Genomic DNA, 18,298 nt, shown 5'->3' with positions numbered 1-18,298 from the left:
TCTCAGAATACTTTCTTATACTTAAACATTTTTTGTTTTTTTTTTTTGCTTCTAGAAAGGGAAATGTCTGTCATGGGAATAGGTCTCCATTGTATTAGAATGTAAAGTGTAGATTATAATAGGTATTCTGTCTTTTATATTATGGACTGCGCTGTCTTTTATATTATGGACTGCAGTAGTGAAAGGTGCGTTTTATATTTAGCGTATCACTTATTCTCCTTTTTAGCTTTTGTTGTTTATTTTGCCATGTCCTTATCTTATTGTATAGTATTATGTATACTGTCATCTTTCTTTATTTGCCTACTTCATAATATTAACAAATATAGCAGTATGGTTTATTTATATTTGTTTCTTATTCTCTAAAAAGAATAGTGAAGAGTGATGCATGGTAAAAACAGTGCTATATCTTATTATATGTGCTATATGTAGCAAATACAGGGGGATGGGTTAGACAATGAGAATCTTACATAATTACATAGTAGGTGAGGTTGAAAAAAGACACAAGTCCATCAAGTCCAACCTATGTGTGTGATTATATGTCAGTATTACATTGTATATCCCTGTATGTTGTGTTCGTTCAGGTACTTATCTAATAGTTTTTTGAAACTATCGATGCTCCCCGCTGAGACCACCGCCTGTGGAAGGGAATTCCACATCCTTGCCGCTCTTACAGTAAAGAACCCTCTATGTAGTTTAAGGTTAACCACTTCCTGCCCAGCCCCTAACAGATGACGGCCGGGCGGTGGTTGTGTTATCCTGACTTGGCGTCATATGATTTCCAGCAGGATAACCCCCTAGCGCGCGCCCGCGGGGGCGAGCAGCGTGGCGATCGGGGTCAGCATGTGTCCCTCGGACACAGCGCTTCCCCGATCAGGGTAAACAACCAGTGAATTTGGCCGTTTACCACGTGATCAGCTGTGTCAACGTCACAGCCGATCACATGTCATTAAAAACTCAGCGGCGCGCATTGTGCGCGCCGCTGGTGGAGTGCAGGGCAGGGATCGAGGAAGGCGGGTGTACCTTGGACACAGCGCTTCCCTGATCAAGGTAAACAGCCAATGAAATTGTCTGTTTACCACGTGACTGGCTGTGTCCAATCACAGCCGGTCACAAATGTAAACACAGAGGAGCAGTTACCATCTGATCTCTGCTCTCTCCTCACACACCGATCATGTGAGGAGAGAGCAGGGCTCAGTAAGTGAGATTGTCTGTCTCTTAGTGTGTTATCTGTACCATACCACAGTGCACAGCACAACCCCCCCCCAATAAAGAGGACCTGTCACCCAGCCCATCTGTCAATCAGCCCATCTGATCAATCAGCCCAGCCAATCAGCCTATCTGTCAATCAGTCAATCAATCAGCCCATCTGTCAATCATCTGTCACAGGCCCACCACTATCAGTACCGCCATTGGTACCGCCAAACAGGCTACCAGTACCACCATCGGTACCACCGCCAGTCCTGCCATCAGGCCCACCGCCATCAGTACCGCCATTGGTACCGCCACACAGGCTACCAGTACCGCCATCGGTACCACCGCCAGTTCCGCCATCAGGCCCGCCATCGGTACCACCATCAGGCCCACCATCTATACCACCACACAGGCCTGCTACCAGTACCGCCACCCGTACTGCCATCGGTACCGCCACCACCGCATGTACCGCTACCTGTACCACCATCGGTACCAACACCACCCGTACCACCATTGGTACCACCACACAGGCCCGCCACTAATACCACATCGGTACCACCACTACCACCAGCAGTACCATTACATAGGCCCGCCAAAAAGCACTACCATAATGTTGCAAAGGGTTTACACACCTGAGGAGGCATATGCCCTTCTTACCATGTCGGATGATGAGAGCAGCGGGGAGCTCCCATCATCTGATTCTGGTTCGGAATACGAGCCAGTGGAGAATAATGGATCGGAGTCCGAGTCTTCGGAGGAAACCGTCCCTCCCAAAAGAATGAGATCAGGACCAAGATCAGGAGATCTGCCCACCACCAGCAGCGCCAGACCCCAGGAAGAGGAGCCCAGTACAAGTACTGGAATTACCCACCCAACCCGAAGAACCCAGCCCCAGTCCTACCTTCCCGATGCCCTGGCAAACCCCTTATGGTTGCCTGCCAACTCAGGATCCGCTATCATCCCCCCTTTCACTGCACAGCCAGGTGTGCAGCCCGACACTACAAATTTTTCTCAATTTGATTATTTTTGTTTATTTTTCCCACAAGATTTTCTGCAGAATATGGTGGATCAAACTAACCTGTATGCATCCCAATTTATTGCTGCCAACCCCAATTCTTCATATGCCCGCATGTTCCAGTGGCGACGCCTAACACTGGAAGAATTTAAATTGTTTTTGGGCCTTACGTTTAATATGGGGCTTACAAAAAAGAATGAAGTCCATGCATATTGGTCCACCAACCCCATCCATCACATGCCCATATATTCCGTTGTCATGTCCAGGACAAGATAAGACATGATTATGCGTTTTCTCCACTTCAATGACAATTCACAGTGCCCTCCCCGAGATCATCCCAACCATGACAAATTGTACAAGATACGCCCCCTAATCAATTCCTTTTCCCAGCGATTTAGAGACGTTTTTATCCCAGACCAAAAAATTTGTGTGGACGAGTCCCTTTTACATTTCACTGGCCAACTGCACTTCAAGCAGTATATACCAAGCAAGAGAGCCAGGTATGGGCTGAAATTAAATAAATTATGTGATCGAGCCACTGGATATGTCCTTACATTCCGGATCTATGAAGGTAAAGACTCCCAGCTCCAGCCCCATGATTGCCCCACATATATTGGAACCAGTGGTAAAATTATCTGGGAGCTGGCATACCCCCTGTTCGACAAAGGATACCTTATATGTCGACAACCATTATACCAGCCTGCCCTGTTTTCCTCACCTTTATAGTACTTTAACCGGTTCAATACAGGGCATTTTCACCCCCTTCCTTCCCAGGCCAATTTTTAGTTTTCAGCGCTGTCGCACTTTAAACGACAATTGCATGGTCGTGCAATGTTGTACCCAAAAAATATTGATGTTCTTTTTTCCCCACAAATAGAGCTTTCTTTTGGTGGTATTTGATCGCCTCTGCGGTTTTTATTTTTTGCGCTATAAACAAAAGAAGAGCGACAATTTTGAAAAAAACACAATATTTTTTACTTTTTGCTATAATAAATATCCCAATTTTTTTTTTAAAAAACAAATTTTTTCCTCAGTTTCAGCCGATACCTATTCTTCTACATATTTTTGGTAAAAAAAATTGCAATAAGCGTATATTGATTGGTTTGCGCAAAAGTTATAGCGTCTACAAAATACGGGATAGATTTATGGCATTTAAAAAAAATATATATTTATTTATTTTTTTAGCGGCGATCGCGATTTTTTTTCATGACTGCGACATTATGGCGGACACATCGGACACTTTTGACACATTTTTGGGACCATTCACATTTATACAGCGATCAATGCTATAAAATTGCATTGATTACTGTGTAAATGTGACAGGCAGTGAAGGGGTTAACCACTAGGGGGCGGGGAGGGGTTAATATATTTCCTAGGGAATGATTCTAACTGTAGGGGGAGGGGACACACAAGGGGAGGAGACCGATCAGTGTTCCTCCGTTCTGGGAACACAGATCGCTCTCCTCACAACTGACAGGACGTGGATCTGTGTGTTTACACACACAGATCCACGGTCCGGCCCGGTTAATGGGCAATCGCGGGTGCCCGGCGGACATTGCGGCAGCCGGGCACACGCACCGGGCCCCGAGCAGCGCAGCGCGCGCGCGCCCCCTAGACGGCCGGGAATCCCAGGACGTCATATGACGTCCACCCAGGATGGGAGATCCCATCTGTGGACGTCATATGTCTATGGCTGGGTAGGGAAGTGGTTAAAAAAAAAACGGAAGGGATTCCCATAAAATTTGTTGACAAAAAATAGCAAAACGGAGAATCGGCATTCATGAGGAACGAGGAGGTGTTGGCCATGAAGTGGAGGGACAAGAAAGCTGTCCACATCCTCTCTACCATCCACAATGACACCGTGGTGGATATCCAAAGAAGAGGCGACCCCACTGTAAAACCCGAATGTGTCCACGATTATAAGATGTAAATGCGGGGTGGATTTAAACGATCAGATGCTACACCCCTATTTATCAACCAGAAAGTTCCGTTATTGGTACAAGAAAGTTGCGTTTCACATGGCCCTTTTTAATTTGTTTGTCTGCTACCAAAAAGCAACTCAAAACCAACAAATCACCTACCTGAAGTATATTGAAGATATAGTCACTGCCCTCATTTACCAACAAGGTCCCGCCCCAGTAAGCATTCGCTCTGATAGCGTGAGTCGACTTCACGAGCAACACTTTCCCTATCACATTCCCCCCACAGAATCTGGAAGAAGACGCCAAAAGAAATGCCGTGTATGCAGCAGAGGAGGAGTAAGAAGAGATACCAGCTATTATTGTCCCCAATGTCCCTCCCAACTTGGCCTATGCATCGAAGATTGCTTCAAAAATTATCATACATCCATCCAATATTAGTTCCCCTTATTATTAACAGACTGCCATTTCCTCATTTGCCTGTTACCATGTTAATTAACTGACCCTGGCCTGTTTACCGACGATTTCTTGGCTTGCCGATTTAAACCACGTTTCTGAATTCCACGCGCACCAACCTCAGCCTGTTTACCGACGATGCTTCTGCCTGCCAATTTAAACCATGTTTCTGACTTCCACGTGCACCGACCTTGGCCTGTTAATCGACCATGTTTTTGCCTGCCACTTGGACTGATCTTTTGGTCATCTACTTCAGTACACAGGGGTCTCACATATGTGAGGGGCTTCAGAATAGCGTTCTGAGTAGAGAAAAACAGTTTTTCGTTTTCTGTGCTCCCAGAACAGGGTCTGGTTGCCCGGAGGCTTCAAAGCGATTTGGGTGGGAGAAGCCTCTACCCCTGTCCCCCTGGCCCTAAGCTTGATGGTCTTTCCTGCTGCCTGGACCAATACTTTGGCTGTGCTGACCATATTGCTGCCTGTAATGACCCATGACATTATGGACCATGTTTCTTCCTGCTGCTTGGACCAATACTTTGGCTGTGTTGACCATATATGTGCCTGCTGCCTCTACTGACTTTGGACAGTATTTCTGCCAGGACACCTCTGCCTGCTACCTGGACCTGTGCTCTGGCTGTGCTGACAGTATCTCTGCCTGTACAAACTATGGACGGTATTCCTGCCTGCTGCCTGGATGATTGCTTTTGCTGTCGCTGACCTCATTCCTGCCTGCTGCCTGGACCGATGCTCTCCTTTGTGGACCTCTGCACTTCTAAAACCACAGGTAATCTTTTGTTATTTGGTATGTACCTGCTATGTGTTAGAAATATGAAGGGCCTTCAAAAATGTGATTGGTAGTCAGAAAATTATATGTGTAATTAATGCTGCTAGAACGCCTGGAGGTGCTACTTGGATGTTGGGCCTCTGTATGTGGCCAGGCTGTGTAAAAGTCTCACACATGTGGTATTGCCATACTCAGGAGGAGTAGCAGAGTGTATTTTGGGGTGTCATTTTTGCTATGTACATGCCATGTGTTAGAAATATCTTATAAAGTGACAACTTTGTGTAAAAAATGCACTTTCATTTTTTTTCCACATTTTCCAAAAACTTTTGGAAAAAAATGAAAAGTTCAAAAGACTCATTATGCCTCATAGATTATACGTTGGGGTGTTTGCTTTCCAAAATGGGGTAATTTTGTGGACAATTCCATTGCCCTGGTGCTCCAGGGCCTTCAAAAGTGTAATAGGTGGTTGAGAAAGGATATGTGCAATTTATGCTTGTAGAACGCTTGAAAGTGCTACTTCACTGTTGGGCCTTTGTATGTGGCCAGGCTATGTAAAAGTCTCACACATGTGGTATTGCCATACTCAGGAGGAGTAGGGGAATTCATTTTGGGGTGTAGTTGCAATTATGCATATGCTGTGTGAGAGAAATAACCTGTTAATATGACCAGTTTGTGTAAAAAAAAAAATCTTAATCTTAATTTTCCCAAGAATTGTGTGTAAAAATTACAACTTCAAAAAACTCACCATGCCTCTTAGTAAATACCTTGGACTGTCTACTTTCCAAAAAGGGGTCATTTGGGGGGTATTTGTACTTTCCTGGCTTCTTAGTGTCTCAAGAAATGAGATAGGCCTTCAGTACCTCAGGTGTGATCAGATGTGATCATAGTTTGTAGACTCTATAACTTTCACAAAGACCAAATAATATACATTAATTTGGATTATTTTTACCAAAGATATGTAGCATAAATTTTGCCACAAATTTATGAAGAAAAATTACTTATTTGCAAAATTTTACAATAGAAACTAAAAAAAAGTGTTTTTTTTCCCAAAATTTTCGCAGTTTTTTTGCTTATATCGCAAAAAATAAAAAACCCAGCGGTGATGAAATACCACCAAAAGAAAGCTCTATTTGTGAGAAGAAAATGATAAAAATTTTGTTGGGATACAGTGTAGCATGACTGAGTAATTGTCATTCAAAGTGTTAGAGCACTGAAAGCTGAAAATTGGTCTGGGCGGGAAGGTGCATAAGTGCCTGGTTATGAAGTGGTTAAACCTCTTTTCTTCTAATTTTAATGAGTGGCCACTAAGGATGAGCCGAACACCCCCCCCCCCGGTTCAGTTTGCACCAGAACATGCGAACAGGCCAAAAAATTCGGCAAGAACACACGAACACCGTTAAAGTCTATGGGACACGAACATGAAAAAACAAAAGTGCTCATTTTAAAGGCTTATATGAAAGTTATTGCCATAAAAAGTGTTTGGGGGCCTGGGTCCTGCCCCAGGGGACATGTATCAATATAAAAAAAAGTTTTAAAAACGGCTGTTTTTTCGGGAGCAGTGATTATTTTTAATGCTTAAAGTGAAACAATAAAACAATAAAAATGAAATATTCCTTTAAATATCATGCCTGGGGGGGGGGGGGGGTTGTCTATAGTATGCCTGTAAAGTGACACATTTTTCCCATGTTTAGAACAGTACCACAGCAAAATAACATTTCTAAAATAAAAAAAGTCATGTAAAACTGACCGCGGCTGTAATGAAATGTTGGGTCTCGGCAATATACTCATAAAACTCATTAAAAAAACGGCATGGGGTCCCCCCAGTCCATTGCCAGGCCCTTTGTGTCTGGTATGAATATTAAGGGGAACCCCAAACCAAAAATTTTAAAAAATTAAAATTGCGTGGGGGTCCTCCCAAAATCCATTCCAGGCCTTCAGGTCTGGTATGGAAATTAAGGGGAGCTCTGCATGCCATAGACTTTAACGGTGTTCTTTCGAATTTGCCGCGAACACCCAATATTCGAGTCAAACTTACATTTGACTCAAGCATCAAGCTTCTCCCTAGTGGCCACGTGTCTTGTTAAACTCCCTTCCGCTGAAAAGTTCTATCCCTATTGTGGGGTCACCAGTAGTAGTTTTTGAGTAGTTTTGTATGTATTCTTTCATTTCTGAGCATGCGTAGTCATGCTCCCACGACTGTTTTTGTACGAAAACCATACTAATGAAACGAAAATCGAACGTTGAGTTCACATCTGACAAAATTTTTATAGTCTGCACATCCAGCTTTTGTCTGAAGAAAAAGCAAAATCGGCTTTCGAAAGCACAGTACTAATGCCCCGTACACACGGTCGGAATTTCCGGCAGAAAAAGTACGATGGGAGCTTTTGGTCAGATATTCCGACCGTGTGTATGCCGCTTTGGACTTTTTCTGTTGGAATTTCTGACGGACTTAGATATAGAACATGTTCTAAATTTTTCTGTCGGAAATGCCGATAGAGGTTATCCCGTTGTCAAGTCCCGTGTGTACGCGGCATAAGGAATCCGAAAATCGTCAGACAGCTCGTCGTCAGAGGCATAGCTTGAAGCTTGTGGGCCCCGATGCAAAAGTTGACCTGGGCCCCCCCCACTATTTACAACGTGCGTGCAGATACATCCACCACATGCCAAGATACTCAAAGTGGCTTAAGAGTTTTGAGTTCCCAGAGTTCCTCTTTACATCAGAGGACAGGTATTACAGCTGGAGAATTAGAGGACAGAGACCCCTGGCAGGTCACCTGGCAGAGCTCCTTTCCCATCCTAGCACTGTATACAACTCCCCCCCACACAATACACAGGGCTGGGATCACATTTCTTTACACACAGGGTGCATCTGACTTTTATGTTGCCCTTCTGACCTGTGCAATTCTCTGGTCGGAATGGCAGTGTAGCTGCAGTAAGCAGATACACCCTGTGCAGATCATGGCTAACTGGCTGTGTTGTAAAGGAGTGGGATTTCAGCCTTGCGGAGGAGGAACAGTATAGAGTGCTGTAATGAGAAAGGAGCTCAGCAGCCGGGCATAGCATGCAGGGTGGAGGGGGTGGTCAGGGGGCTTTGGGGGGGCACAAAGCCATGTGACACAAAATCTGGAGCCTGCAGCCCTTCAGTCCCCCCCGAGGCGGTGTTAAGGGATTTGATTTAGCAATTTCTGAAGGTTCTCTGTCAGTCTCGGCAGGTGTTGGGGGAAGGTCACCTCCCGGAGGTGTGTGTCTTTTCCCCAGCTGTCAGGGAAGTGGGGTAAGTAGACATCCCCAGGTGGGGGGGGGGGGGTACAGAGAATCCCAGCTGGTGACTAGGAGACACTGAGCAGTGTCAGACCTTTATCAGTGACATCGGTTCCATCGTGGCTACAGGACAGCACTCTCCTCCTCTTGCCTCGCTGAGCTCGGTTACCATTCCATGTTGCCAGCACACAGCACAGACTGTTGTAAGTTCCTGTACTGAAGAGAACAAGTCCTTGTATTGCTGGGACGTTTCCTCTTCAATCAAGTCCTTAATACAGGACCTGCACATTGCCTTCTGCCATGAATCTCTAAGTGGGTTCTTGCAGGAGGGACATTTCCTCTGACTTGGTGGATTTGAATGTTTGGACTTTCCTAACACTTTTTCCTGAAATTAGAAAAAGAAAAATTAAACTCACCTAGGGCCCCAACACAATTTACCAACCCCTAGTGCACAGATAGACCACCACCAGACAGAAAGGAAACAGTGCCCTGTGCAGTGTAATCCCAACAGCAACCACCTAGTCCATACTGCAGGGTCTGAGTGAAGCAACCTTTGACCGTGCAGCTACAGGCTCCTTGCAGGGAGGATCCAAAAAAAACCTGCAAAACATAAGCCCATATAGTTTAGAATAAAGGCACCACTGTACCCCTTTTACCTGGGCCTGACCGGTGCTTGAGGCACCTGCTTCCGCCGTAGCTGTCGGTCTCTCCTCCATCTTGGCAGAGAACGCAGTGGGGTACTGAGAAACCCTCTGGTTTTTGCATTTCTCGGTCCCTGCATCATCAACGAGGGCCAGAACTAGAAGCGCCGGTCAACAGACCCGCCCCCTAGTCTCTGCGTTCCAGGCACTTGGAAGTCGCGTCACCGAACATGACGTCACGCGCCGGCCAGGACCCGGAACCGACATGTGGGACATGCCGCTGACCAGCAGCGGCACCTGCCTGTCCACCAGAGCCATGCCAGCGGACCCCTGGCACGCAGACGCTTACAACGTCTAACAACAGATGTGAGTTCTTGGGGCTCGGGAGCCCACCTGGACGGTCAAACCTCTCAAAGCAGAAGCCCAAAAGTCCTAAAAGTGGCGGCAACTGAAGGGGATTTTTCTCAGTCTCCTAGCCTTTCAACAAGTGGTAAGGGGACAACACGTTCAGGTTCTCTCAGACAATACAACTGCAGTAGCTTATGTGTTGAAACAGGGAGGAACCAGGAGCAGAGGGCTCCTAGAACTGGCCAGTCAGCTACTTACCTGGGCAGAACAGAATGTGGCCTCATTGTAAGCAGTCCATCTGAAGGGATCCCAGAAACTCCTAGCAGACCTACTAAGCAGGAGGAGACTGGTGGAAGCAGAGTGGGGTCTGAACCAAGAAGTTTTCTTGATGATCTCCGAAGTTTGGGGGCAACCTCAAATAGATCTGTTCGCCAGCCAGCAGAACTCAAAAGTACAGAAGTTCTTCTCTCTCCACCGAGAAGACCAGGCAGTAGGCATAGATGCTTTCCCCATCCGTGGCATTACCAGCTGTGCTATGCCTTTCCCTCCTTTCCTTGATACCACTGGTTCTAAGGAAATTCAGGGAGGAAAATACCAATCGGATCCTGGTCACTCCCTCCTGGCAAAAAGGCCCTGGTTCGCGACGCTACTAAACCTGGCTGCAGAACCTCCATGGAAGCTACCGCCCAGAAAGGACCTGCTAACGCAGGGGGGTTGGTGAACCATCTGGAAGCAGACCGACTACATCTAACCGCTTGGTTTCTGAGGAAGACCTCCTGAAAGCCAAGGGACCGTCTGATAAATTAGTGAAGACCCTACTTTCCAGTAGAAAAGAGGTAACTCAGGCCATATACCTGAAAGTTTGGAAAAAATTCAGTTCCTGGTGCACTTCTAAGGGCCTCCAGGTCAAACGTTTAGTGTCAGTCTTAGAATTTCTCCATGATGGAATGGAGAAGGGGCTGGCAGCCAGCACCCTGAAAACCCAGGTGGCAGCTCCATCAGTTTTTTTTTGAGAGGACTCTATCCAGAGAAGTCTTAATTTCAAGATTTTTTTAGGGCACTTGCATGAAATAGGCCAATAGCCCTTATAGTTTTTGCCAGTTGAGATTTGTCTGTTGTTTTACAGGGTCTCACTGGAGCTCCGTTTGAACCCTTACAGGAAGCATCCTTACAGAACTTAGTTCTTAAAACAATTTTTCTGATAGCCATCAAGTCAGAAAGAAGAGTCACCGAGCTTCAGGGCCTGGCAGTCACAGAACCCTTTCGAAAGTTTTTTCAGACAGAGTGATCCTTCAAACAGACCCAGCATTTTTAACCACGGTTTCTTCGACCTTTCACTGCTCACAGGAAATAATCCTGCCCACTTTCTCTTCAGCTCCTGCCAATCCAGGAGAAGAAGCTTTTCACACACTGGACATGAGGAGATGTCTGCTACACTTTCTAACAGTCACCAAGAAATTCAGAAAGTCAAACGCTCTCATTGTGATAGTCTCAGGCTCGCATAAAGGGGAGAAAGCTTCCAAAAGCACGCTGGGCAGATGGCTTAGATTGGCAATCACAGAGGCCTACAAAGCCAAGGGAGAAATACCCTCAGGTATTGCTGCTCATTCTACAAGATCAATGGCAGTTTCCTGGGCTAAAAGGGCCGGTGCTACGCCTGAACAAATTTGCAAGGCTGCCACTATCCTCCTCCCTTCCCCATCTTCACCCTCCTATCCTCCTCCCTTCCCCACCTTAACCCTCCTTAACCCGGTCCAACTACTCGACATTTCTCCGACATTATAGGTTGGACTTACTGTCCGCTGCAGATCAAACCTTCAGCAAGAAGGTACAGCAGGCAGTAGTCCCACCCTAGGGTATGTTTCTTGGTTATCCTCTCCAAGGCTGTCCTGAAAGGTGATTTGAGAAAGACTTAGTCAGACTTACCGTTATTGGTTTTAAGTGTCTATCGTGGTTTGGTGGTTTTCTGTGCTTTGTTTTTCAGTATGTCGGAGACCACACAAGAACTGAAGCCATGGTGGAAGAGGAGGGATTTAAAGGCTGCATGTGTTTCCTGGAAAATGGGCGGAGCTGTGCTCTCTCCAAGGTTGTCCTGAAAGGCTCTTAGAAACACTGTCACCGGTAAGTCTAACTAAGTCTTTCATTTTTATTTTAATTTAAGCATCAAAAGTTATCTTTTTTTTATTTTTTTTTTTTTACATTTATACATGTCCCCCAGGGCAGTACCCAGGCCCCCCATACCCTTTTTATGTCCACTAACTTGCATTTAAGCCTTCAAAATGGGCACTTTAGATTTGGATGAAGGAGGCTCCTACAATCCTGGTAGAGTGCTATTGGGCGATTTGCCTTCAGGAGATGGTGGCTCAGGTTTGCAAGGCCACTACCTGGTCTTCAGTGCATACATTCATGAGGTTCTACCATGTGGATGTTAGATGTACGGAGGATACTGCTTTTGGCTGCATGTGTTACAAGCGGCAGAATAGGTCCTTGTCTGGTGGCAATTTCTGGGATGGTGTCTCTCTACCCTCAAGTATATTGCTCTGGGATATCCCAGTTAGTTATAGCCTGCTTTGTGTCCTGTGATGTACAGTAAAGAAAATTTGATTTTTCCAACATACCTGTAAAACCCATTTCTTGGAGAACATCACGGGACACAGAGGTCCCTCCCCTCCTGGAATTTCATTACTTGCACCAAAATGAGGTACTTCCTGTATGGGAGGGGTTATATAGAGGGGGACTTCTTGTCTGTTTGGTCTGCCATTGTTCAAAAGGGGGATGGGCTGAAGAGGAGGAAAAAATGAGGGCTGTAGGGTGAAGAGGGGGTATTGGGGGGACAGTGAGGTGAAGAGGGGAATGGGAAGTAGAAGGGGGTGAAGTGGAGATAGGGAAATAAAAAGGGGATGAAGAGGGGGGTGGAAGGTGAAGAGGGAAAAAGTGGGGGAAGGAGGGGGAAGTGGGATGTGAAGAGAGGGACAGAGCAGTGAAGAGGTGGTAAGGAGGGAGTAAAGGGGAAGAGGAGTTAAGAGAAGGACAGGGAGGCGATGATGGGAAATAGAAGTGAAGAGTGGGCAGGGAGCTGAAAGGGAGAATGACGGGGGAAAGGGAGTGAGGAGAAAAAGGGGTGTGAAGAGAGTGGGCAGAGCAGTAAAGAGGGGGTAGTGGAGGTGTAGAGGGTGAAGAGGCAGTTCGGAGGAGTACAAGTAATGACAGTGGGACAGGGAGATGATGAGGGGCAAAAAGAGGTGAAGGTGGTGAGGGGGAATAGGAATTGAGGAGGAAAAAGGGGTGAAAAGGGGGAGGGGGAAGAGCAGTAAAGAGGTGTAGAAGAGAAGAGGGAGTTATGAGGAGTGCACGGAGTGAAGAGAGGGACAGGAAGGTGAAGATGGGGAAAGGAGGTGTAGAGGGAAAGAGGGAGTGAAGAGAGAGATAGGGAGGTGAAGATGGGGAAGGGAAGTGTAGAGGGGAAGAAGGAGTTATGAGGAGGGCAGGGAGCGAAGAGAGGGACAGAGAGGTGAAGATGGGTAAGGGAGGGGAAGAGGGAGTTATGAGGAGGGCAGGAAGGTGAAGATGGGGAAGGGAGGTGTAGAGGGGAAGAGGAAGTGAAGAGAGGGACAGGAAGGTGAAGATGGGGAAGGGAGGTGTAGAGGGGAAGAGGAAGTTATGAGGAGGACAGGGAGTGAAGAGAGGGACAGGGAGGTGAAGATGGGTAAGGGAGGTGTAGAGGAGAAGAGGGAGTTATGAGGAGGGCAGGGAGTGAAGAGAGGCACAGGGAGGTGAAGATGGGTAAGGGAGGTGTAGAGGGGAAGAGGGAGCTATGAGGAGGGCAGGGAGTGAAGAGAGGCACAGGGAGTGAGGAGAGGGACGGGAGGTGAAGACAGGGAATGGAGGGGAAGAGGGAATGAAGAGAGGGACAGGGAGGTGTAGAGGGGAAGAGGGAGTTATGAGGAGGGCAGGGAGTGAAGAGAGGGACAGGGAGGTGAAGATGGGGAAGGGAGGTGTAGAGGGGAAGAGGGAGTTATGAGGAGGGCAGGGAGTAAAGAGAGGGACAGGGAGGTGAAGATGGGGAAGGGAGGTGTAGAGGAGAAGAGGGAGTTATGAGGAGGGCAGGGAGTGAAGAGAGGGATGGGAGGTGAAGATGGGGAAGGGATGTGTAGAGGGGAAGAGGGAGTTATGAGGAGGGCAGGGAGTGAAGAGAGGGACAGGGAGGTGAAGATGGGGAAGGGAGGTGTAGAGGAAAAAAGGGAGTGAAGAGAGGGACAGGGTGGTTAAGATGAGTAAGGGAGGTGTAGAGGAGAAGCGGGAGTTATGAGGAGGGCAGGGAGTGAAGAGAGGCACAGGGAGGTGAAGATGGGTAAGGGAGGTGTAGAGGAGAAGAGGGCATTATGAGGAGGGCAGGGAGGTGAAGACGGGGAAGGGAGGGGTAGAGGGGAAGAGGGAGTGAAAAGAGGGACAGGGAGGTGAAGATGGGGAAGGGAGGTGTAGAGGGGAAGAGGAAGTTATGAGGAGGGCAGGGAGTGAAGAGAGGCACAGGGAGGTGAAGATGGGTAAGGGAGGTGTAGAGGAGAAGAGGGAGTTATGAGGAGGGCAGGGAGTGAAGAGAGGCGAAGATGGGTAAGGGAGGTGTAGAGGGGAAGAGGGAGTTATGAGGAGGGCAGGGAGTGAGGAGAGGGACAGGGAGGTGAAGACGGGGAAGGGAGGTGCAGAGGAGAAGAGGGAGTTATGAGGAGGGCAGGGAGTTATGAGGAGGGCAGGGAGGTGTAGAGGGGAAGAGGGAGTTATGAGGAGGGCAGGGAGTGAAGAGAGGGACAGGGAGGTGAAGACGGGGAAGGGAGGTGCAGAGGAGAAGAGGGCGTTATGAGGAGGGCAGGGAGTGAAGAGAGAGACAGGGAGGTGAAGATGGGGAAGGGAGGTGTAGAGGGGAAGAGGAAGTTATGAGGCGGGCAGGGAGTGAAGAGAGGCACAGGGAGGTGAAGATGGGTAAGGGAGGTGTAGAGGAGAAGAGGGAGTTATGAGGAGGGCAGGGAGTGAAGAGAGGCGAAGATGGGTAAGGGAGGTGTAGAGGGGAAGAGGGAGTTATGAGGAGGGCAGGGAGTGAGGAGAGGGACAGGGAGGTGAAGACGGGGAAGGGAGGTGCAGAGGAGAAGAGGGAGTTATGAGGAGGGCAGGGAGTTATGAGGAGGGCAGGGAGGTGTAGAGGGGAAGAGGGAGTTATGAGGAGGGCAGGGAGTGAAGAGAGGGACAGGGAGGTGAAGACGGGGAAGGGAGGTGCAGAGGAGAAGAGGGCGTTATGAGGAGGGCAGGGAGTGAAGAGAGAGACAGGGAGGTGAAGATGGGGAAGGGAGGTGTAGAGGGGAAGAGGGCGTTATGAGGAGGGCAGGGAGTGAAGAGAGGGACGAGAGGTGAAGATGGGGAATGGAGGGGAAGAGGGAGTTATGAGGAGGGCAGGGAGTGAAGAGAGGGATGAGAGGTGAGGATGGGGAAGGGAGGGGTAGAGGGGAAGAGGGAGTTATGAGGAGGGCAGGGAGTGAAGAGAGGGACAGGGAGGTGAGGATGAGGAAAAAAGTGAAGAGGTAGCAGGTTGGTAAAAAAAGAAAATGGGGGGGGGTGAAGAAGAGGGAGTGAGGAGGAAAAGGGGGTTAAAGTGTTACTAAACCCAGAACCTGCAGTCACTATATCTCCCACGGTACACAGAATATGAAAATGAAATCATTTTAGTAAATATAAACTGCTGAATACCTTTTCTCATTAGCGGTATATAGCACTCTTGTGACTTCTATCAGTGTCTGCTTAAAGCTTGTAGGAGGAGTTTTCATTCTCTTCTGGATTGTTCTATGAGGCCGCAGGACCACTGACCCTCTGTCTAGACAGTGCTGATTGGCCCTGTGCTGATCACATGTACCCTCCCAAGAAAAAAAAAAACATCTCCAGCAATACACACCAAACTGAGCACGTGCAGTTTCTCCCCTAGCCTAGATGGTTTGGTTGAAGATGGGGAAGGGTGGAGGATAGGAGGGTGAAGATGGGGAAGGGAGGAGGATAGGAGGGTGAAGATGGGAAAGGGAGGAGGATAGGAGGGTGAAGGTGGGGAAGGAAGGAGGATAGGAGGGTGAAGGGAGGAGGATAGGTGGGTGAAGGTGGGGAAGGGAGGAGGATAGGAGGGGGAAGGTGGGGAAGGGAGGAGGATAGGTGGGGAAGGGAGGAGGATAGAAGGGTGAAGGTGGGGAAGGGAGGATAGGAGGATGAAAATGGGGAAAGGAGGAGGATAGGAGGGTGAAGGTGGGGAAGGGAGGATAGGAGGATGAAAATGGGGAAGGGAGGAGGATAGGAGGATGAAAATGGGGAAGGGAGGAGGAGAGGAGGATGAAGGTGGGGAGGGGAGGAGGGTGAAGATGGGAAAGGGAGGAGGATGAAGACGGAGACAGTTCAGTGAAGAGGGGAAAGGGGGTGAAGCGGGGAATGATGGATGAAAAGGGATACAGGGCAATCAAGCAGGGTGGAGAGGAGCAGAAGAGTGGGGGAAGTAGAAAGACATGTAATTTGGGGCATGGGGGGGTTGAATAGGGTACATGAGGGTATTCACTCCTAGAAGTGGATAGCTGGTAGCAATTTCACATGTAGTGTTGGGCCACTGGTTTGTCCCGAGCATGAGTTCAAGCTGAACATTGGCTGTTTGCCCCTTTTGAGGAACACCCGAACTTGCAGAGTGTTCACTCCACCAAACGCCCTATAATGTACTGCACATTGAAAAAAGGTGGGCAGATTCCCAAAAGATTGGTATACAGAGACCCCAGACAGTATACTATCAATATATATAGTTTATTGGACATAAAACATTGGTTACAAAAACATGAAAGCAGTCAGTTCAAAACCTCCACCAAACACCGCAAATAACAATGTTGTTATTGTATCATTAAAATATAACACATACAGAGCCAAGCATCACAGACTCGTATGAGCTGATGGAATATCCTCTATCCACTGTGTGACCACAAGATCAACAGAGAGATAAGCTGATTAAGAGCAATATCAATCTCTCAAAAGTAGAGGGGTTGATCGAATAGCACCACACACATAGAGAGTGGATCGCCCACTCAAAGGGGAGTATCAATATGAGGGAAAACAGGTATCTGTACAATCATCCAATGTAAAGATATACAGTATGTAAGACCAAACCCTCTTTAAATAGATGCAGGTAGGGACTGACCAATGACAGAATGCCCTGTGAAGTAGAAAAAAAAAAGGATTCAATATGAAGAAGACAATTGAAATCCTTGGCTGTGACACCCGCCCAGATCAGCTGTTGAAAGATGCTCAGACAAACATAAAAAATTCTCTCCTTCAGGTGCAGTTATATCGGCCGATATCAGTGTAGTCTGGTCATGTATGTGAACTCCACAACAAGGACTGTGTCATTTGTATTATGCACAGATCCATAACTGTAGCAAATGTCAAGAAAAGCAAAGATTAAAATGTTGGGGATATCTGGATCCCTCAGCTCCGATCCTCACCTCCAATTGCAATACAGTCTAGTTGTGCTTATACACTCCGTAGTCACAGCTGTAGATGGTGATTTGGCATATACCTGACTCACAATTAGTAGCAGATAACAGATAAGAAGGAATGTCCATGCTCAGGTTATCTCCACTCGAGTGTCTCAGATCTCTCGCTTGTCATTCAAGCTTTTGGCAGCCAACTCACAGTTTATGGCAGATGAGATGAAATGTCCAGGCACAGATTGTCTCAGGGTGTTTCAGATGTCTCAGATGGACATATCGCTTGTCGGTATGAAGTCAGCCTGTTCAGGGCTCTCTATGGCTCTCAGGGATCAGATGTAGTTAAAGGGCAAACATTTCCTTTCCATGTCTCATTATTCTTAGTCCTGAAATCAATAAAAGATCTTCCCCCTCCTGTCATCCTATAAGGCTGCTTGAAGGCTAAGTGCATTTTGCACCCTTATTGGGCAAAGCTTTGCCTAATCAGAGTGCAGTAAAAGCTGGTTGTTAAGAAGCGGGGCCAGAAAGTTGACCGTGGCATCCTTACCAACCGATGAGTCATCAGCTGTCAATGGGCTTCCCCACTGACAGCTGAATAAAAAAAAAACATTTGCAGGTAAAAAATAGTAGAAAACAATCTATACCAGGCCCTTCAGGTTGGATATGGATTTTAAGGGGAACCCCATGCCAAAAATAAAATCAGCATGAAGTCCCCCCAAAATCCATACCAGACCCTTATCCAAGCATGCAGCACGGCAGGCCAAGAAAGGGGGGTTGAGCGAGCACCACCCCCTCTTGAACCATACCAGGCCACATGCCCTTAACATGGGGGGTGGGTGCTTTGGAGCAGGGGGGCCCAAAAGCACCTTATGGATGGGGACAAGTGTCTCTTCCCCAAAACCCTGGCCTGTGGTTGTGGAGGTCTGGGTGCAGGGGGCTTATCAGAATCTGGAAGCCCCCTTTAACAAGGGGGCCCCCAGATCCCAGCCCCCCATGTGAATGAGTATGGGGTACATTGTACCCCCACCCATTCACCAAAAAAGTGTCAAATTCCTTTATTAAAAAATAAAAAAACAATGTCCCCTGATGTAGAGCCATCATCAATCAAGACGTCGCCACCACTGGCAGTCCCGAATAAGAAAAAAGTTTATATATATATATATATATATATATATATATATATATATATATAT

The 18,298-nt window shown here is 47.4% G+C and overlaps 1 protein-coding gene across 1 annotated transcript in view; it reads left to right on the top strand.

The window, feature by feature from the left end:
• LOC141121932 (uncharacterized) overlaps positions 1-18,298 on the top strand; it is a 603,393-nt gene that overhangs the window by 264,050 nt on the left and 321,045 nt on the right. The gene's annotated exons all lie outside the window — the stretch shown is intronic.

The sequence above is a fragment of the Aquarana catesbeiana genome, unplaced genomic scaffold (assembly GCF_042186555.1).
Source record: "Aquarana catesbeiana isolate 2022-GZ unplaced genomic scaffold, ASM4218655v1 unanchor235, whole genome shotgun sequence".
NCBI lineage: Eukaryota > Metazoa > Chordata > Amphibia > Anura > Ranidae > Aquarana > Aquarana catesbeiana.
This window is presented reverse-complemented; position numbering and strand designations above follow the sequence as displayed.